Here is a 6,000-nt window from a genome sequence, read left to right on the forward strand (position 1 = left end):
TCCAGGGATGGTGACTCCACCACCTCTCTGGGCAGCCTGTTCCAATGCTTGACCACCCTTTCCATGAAGAATTTTTTCCTAATTTCCAACCTAAACCTCCCCTGGTGCAGCTTGAGCCCTTTTCCTCTCATCCTATCACTAACTACTTGGGAGAAAAGACCAACACCCACCTCACTACAGCCTCCTTTCAGGGGGTTGTAGAGAGCGATAAGGTCTCCCCTCAGCCTCCTCTTCTCCAGACTAAACAATACAGGTTCCCTCAGCCGCTCCTCATAAGGCCTGTGCTCCAGACCCTTCACCAGCTTCGTTGCTCTTCTCTGAACATGCTCCAGCACCTCAAAGTCTTTCTTGTAGTGAGGGGCCCAAAACTGGACACAGTAGTTGAGGTGTGGCCTCACCAGCGCCAAGTACAGGGGGACAATCACCTCCCTGCTCCTGCTGGCCACACTATTCCTGATAGAAGCCAGGATGCTGTTTGCCTTCTTGGCCACCTGGGCACACTGCTGGCTCATGTTCAGCCGGCTGTCGACCAACACCCCCAGCTCCTTTTCGGCCAGGCAGCTTTCCAGCCACTCCTCCCCAAGCCTGTAGCGCTGCATGGGGTTGTTGTGCCCAAAGTGCAGGACCCGGCACTTGGCCTTGTTGAACCTCATACAGTTGGCCTCATCCCACCTGTCCAGCCTGTCCAGGTCCCTCTGCAGGGCCTTCCTACCCTCAAGCAGATCGACATTCCCATCCAGTTTGGTGTCGTCTGCAGACTTACTGAGGGTGCACTCAATTCCCTCATCCAGATCATCGATAAAGATATTAAACAAGGCTGGCTCCAAAACTGAACCCTGGGGAACACCACTCATGACCGGCTGCCAACTGGACTTAACTCCATTTGCCACAACTCCCTGGGCTTGGCCACCCAACCAGTTTTTTACCCAGCAAAGACTACGCCCATCCAAGCCATGAGCTGCCAGCTTCCCAAGGAGAATATTGCGGGAGACGGTGTCAAAAGCTTTGCTAAAGTCCAGGTAAATGACATCCACAGCCTTGCCATCATCTACCAGGCAGGTCACCACTTATGAGCAGGAGGGAAGAAAGACCGTTTCTTGCATGTGTGTATAACATATACGCAATGTATATGTACAGTACTGTCCTGCCACTTCTATTTTCAATGGTGTCAATAGCCAGTAGATTTTTAACCTGCTAGTTGGGAACTCTGTTCCCCATGGGAATTGCAGGACTCACCACAACAGCAAAAGGACAGGGTAGAAAGCAGCACAGACATCATGCTCTATCTGTGGGAAGGTAGCTGAGCCCACAGCTCCTCTTCCAGTTACTCAGGCACCTCCTTCCCTAGCTTCCCAGCATTTCCATTGCACTCCACTGACTATTTCCTGGTTACCATCTCAAATGCAGCCTGTCTTTGTTTTTCATACTGCTTTCATACTTCCCGGTATTATATCAGTATCTTATTTTTCCTGCTTTCTTAGACAGGATCCCAAGCATTCAGTAAGCTTATACCTTTGTAGCTCTGTTTATATATGTGTGAGGGGTTTCTTGTTCTCTGTGTCTCTACCTGAATTTCCTTCATAGCCAAACTCCTGAAAAATCCTATTGTTTTTCCTTCATGTTCTTCCAGCACTGATCCTTTCTTTCTCATTTCTGCCACTAAAAGCCTTACTGGTGCCTCAGTCACTTCTTATACCAACTTCCACAATCTTTCTCTCTTATCCTCTCTCTCTTTGTTCTCATTTGCCCAGACTCGTTTCCTGTTCTCACTATTCAAGAACGCAGTGCTCATCCCTTTGAATTCCTCACTACCCTTTCTGTGCCAGGGTGCAGTCAGCCCTTCAAAGTTTGCACAACAGAGCTGCGGTTACACCTCTGCCCTAATATCCACTGACTCTCTCTCTGTGCTTTCTGCCCTGCCCAGACTCCTCCAACTGCTTTGCCACCCTCTCCAACGCTGTGGAAGTTCATTCCACGCTCCAGTCACTTGCTCACGGTGATGGAGCAACTTTGCCTTTGTATATATGAACTCACCCTATTTTTCCTTAGCTCATCTTGCTTCCAAGGTGCATGAAGTATTTTCAACTCCAGTGGCTCTCCAATCTCTTTTTGGCTTTTCTCATCAGCCCCTTCCCCCAACGCAAGTGCAACAGCTGTCAGTCTCATAACTGGTTCAAGTCTATATTCCTGCCAGGCATATTGCAAGCCTCCTCTGTAATGCCTCTGTCTGCATCAGGTTGGGAGCTCTGTGAAGTAAAAAAATGCCTCATTCTGTGTCTGTGTAGCATCAGGCTGGTGCTCAGCACTTAAGAAGAGTGATTTATTTCTACAATTTATATTTTCTTGACTTAAAGACATGCTTTCTCACTTGGAATGTATTTTATCATCTGATGTGAAACTGTCATGTAATCATAACTGTGTTTGTGATAGCATAGTAAATTCCATGGCAACAAACTGTGATGTCATAAATGTAGGATTTATATCTTTTCTGCAAACTCAAGCTGAAGAAGCAGATGGACAGAAAAATATCTTATTAAAATACCAACAGCTTCTAAAAATTGCAGTAAAAGTATCAATGGGAACCCAAACAAACATTGTTTAATAGATTTCTTTTTATACATGTTTCCTGATTTTTAAAAGCCTGCTTCTCTGAATAAGCCCCTTTTTTGGGGGTAGAAATATATTTTAAAATAACTCCAAAAAATAAGTGTTTGGATTCAAGGCTCTAAAATTCCAAACAATAGCCTCAGACAAATTAAATAGAATGGAAAGAAAATGGCCACAATTGTGAGAAAATACATATAAAAATTTCTGGGCTACATTTCTCAAAGCTAAACTGCCAATTATTCATTAGAGTGCCTGTGACGTATTGAGGATGTACTTGCGTAGATTATTTACAAGAACTAAGAAGTGATTAATAAGAGGATGGAGCTGAAAACATACTCTGTCATGTTCTTGCTAACAAGTGGGCCCAGCTTTGTAATCAGACCTCATCAGAGAAAGCAGCACATCCCAAAATGGTATGAATCATTTCTGACTTCTTCCCGTCCCTCACTGAAAACACAGACAATGAAAAATAAAAGCTTCTGAAGATAATATAGCAGTTAAAGAAATATATTCCGCAAAATCATATCTTCTACTTGAAATTGAAAGACAAAAGCTGTTCTTGAACTGATGTCCCTAAATAACTGGGGTATTTCAAATGTAGTAATAACATAGTATCACGATTTACACTTTAAATAATGTATAATAAGAGATTTTTTTGCTGAAGATCTCAAAAGATGTTGCAAATGTAAGTTAAATAGTAGAAAATTGTTTCCTTTAGAGGTCTGTAAGTTTTGCCTCCAAACTGATTTTAACAACATTGTTGAGTAGAATGTAAACTATGTCCTTCCAGCTTGCCTGTTCTTCCTATCCACAATGTTCTGATCAGATTTATTAGATAAATGATGAAGTTACCCTTTCCCCACCTTGAATTACACAAAAGGTTGTTTAACATTTGCCGTTAGATGCATTTGGGTTTTGGGGAAAAAATGCTTGAAGGAGAAAAAGACGGAAGACAGTACTAATATCTGGACATAGCAAGATCTGAGAGCTATTTAGCATCACTAAGAAGCATTTGTCACAGTCCTTGACCTGGTTGTGATGGCCCTCCTATTTTTGGTGTGTGTAACTTGCATGGACTACTGCGGTCCTCCTGGGCCAAGGCACACTTCGTGGAGAGCCTTTCTGCTGGTGATCACTATCTGAGGCTCCAGAGGCAGTCAAGGCTGCAGTCAGAAGGCTCTTTCTAGGGAGAGTTTTTTGAAGTGTCTTTTTCTTCTCATGTACCCAAACACTTCCTTTGGCTTCTCCTACCTAACCACATGGGTTTTCTTCATCTAGAGTTCCTCATATAGTGTGGTATTTCACTGTATGGAGAATCATTGACTTCTATGATCTCAGAACAATGCCTCAGGTTTAGTCTATTAATTTTTTGTGAAGTTAATCTTAGTATCCAGTGTAGGGATAACGATAATTTAGACAATCCAAACTGACAAGAAAATTATATTTTGGGACAGCACTGCTGGGCTTTGTACGTGCCCAGGGAATGGATGACAAGTAGACTATAGATGTACTTCTAAATAAAAAATGTCTATTCTAGCTTATTCATTTGGTAGATTGATCAAGTCTGACCTCTGCCAGAAAGTCAGATATGTGACTTAAAATACAAAAAACCTGTTTGCGCTCAGGAGAAAAAAGTACCCTTTCAGAAACATTACTGAAGACTCCAAGCATGGTTTTCATGCATGCTGTGGATTCAGATGCAATTGTGTCACCCACAAGAGATGTAAGACCCAATTTAAAGGCCTTATAAAATTCTGTATATGTGATTGCACAGTTTCCACCAACCAGCTCTACAGCACTCACATTTGGCACTATAAATGTATCACTTGTTTCCATGGAACTACATTCAGTATAAGATAATGTTGAATGTGGGGTGAATGAATTAAATTAATTTTTTTAAACATTTTGCCCTGTGACTTGAGAGGTTCCGAAGAAAGATGTCTCCAAGTTTTGCAAAATTGTGCCTGGCACATCCTTAACTTTTGATGTTCCACTCAACACAAATCTCTATTTGCTTACCAGTTCAGATCAGCACTCTTGCAATCCTCCACTGGATTAACAGAGAATGCTACACAATCAGCTAAAGGCTAAACCTCAGAAAAGGTTGCCTATGCTTGTGACAACACAATAAGTGATTGCAGCAAGCTGATGACAAGCAGTCCAGATGAGATCCAACTGGTCTGATGACAAAGTAATCCTCGATGACTTTCAAAAGATGGCTTTCTGTAACTCTCTGATGACTCTACAAAGAAATCAACACCACAGTCAGACTGAGGTATAATGTACCTAACATACTGCTGGCATACAACCCATTCAGTAATGTAAAAAGTGGCCATACATCTTTAAGTTACAAACATTTCCTACCTACATTTTTACAGATATAAAACTGTTAGTAAAATAGAAGCTATTTGAGGCTTGTAAAAGAAAGCAGAGCATATTATCTGGATTATTTCCATTTTGGACATATTTTTTTACTTAGTCTAGTATGAATGGTTTATATTAAAACATTTAAATATTGAAAGAGGTTTTGGGTTACAGACTGATAGTAGTTCCATAAAAACAAATTATTTTTCCATTTCTACAAAATCTAATTAAACATGTGAAAACAAATGTGTTGTGTAATATTAGAGTATGCTTCTTTGCCTTCCACAATAATGCAGGACCCTGGTAATTCGCTATGGACAGATTTTTTTTTCGTGGGTCTGTGGCCAGTAGTTGATTTCTTAGCACTTTGTGAAATATTTCTGCATATTTTCTCCCCAAGCCACCCTGTGAAATATTTCTGCATATTTTCTCCCCAAGCCGCCCCCCCCCCCCTGCCCCCCCCCTTTCTGCTGATTTAAATTTAAAATATTTTCCAGCCTTTGTGAACTTGGGAAGTGACATACTGCCTTTTGGTCATTTCTAATTAATTATAGAGTCAAAATTTGTGATAGTAAAGCATATAACTAACTCTATTATTATAGTGAAACTACACTACACAATACATTTAAACATCCAGATTTCCCTTAAATAGTATGATCTCAAGTCTTTTCCATAAATGACAGGCAGGTGCACAATCCCAAGTCTTGTCTATGCCCCCTCCATGCAAAACTGAGACCTTGGCCCTAATCTATTGCCATTGCCATTAACTGTAATCTCTCATTTAGTCTGACTGAAAAAAGAATCCAAGGTGATGGGATCCCTGACTTAGAACCTCAGTTTGGCATTGTCACAAATACTTCCTACCCATGTTTAGGGAAGATGAATCTGGGCCTCTGAGTACAACTTGAGACCCAGCAGCTTGAGAACAAGGTAAACTCACGCATGGAAGGAAATTTGCAGCCTCATAGACAGTGTTTCTCCTCATATCCCAAGTCACACCATAAACCTTTACTTCAGTATGTTCTTTTA

The sequence above is a fragment of the Pelecanus crispus genome, chromosome Z (assembly GCF_030463565.1).
Source record: "Pelecanus crispus isolate bPelCri1 chromosome Z, bPelCri1.pri, whole genome shotgun sequence".
NCBI classification, from domain to species: Eukaryota; Metazoa; Chordata; class Aves; order Pelecaniformes; family Pelecanidae; genus Pelecanus; species Pelecanus crispus.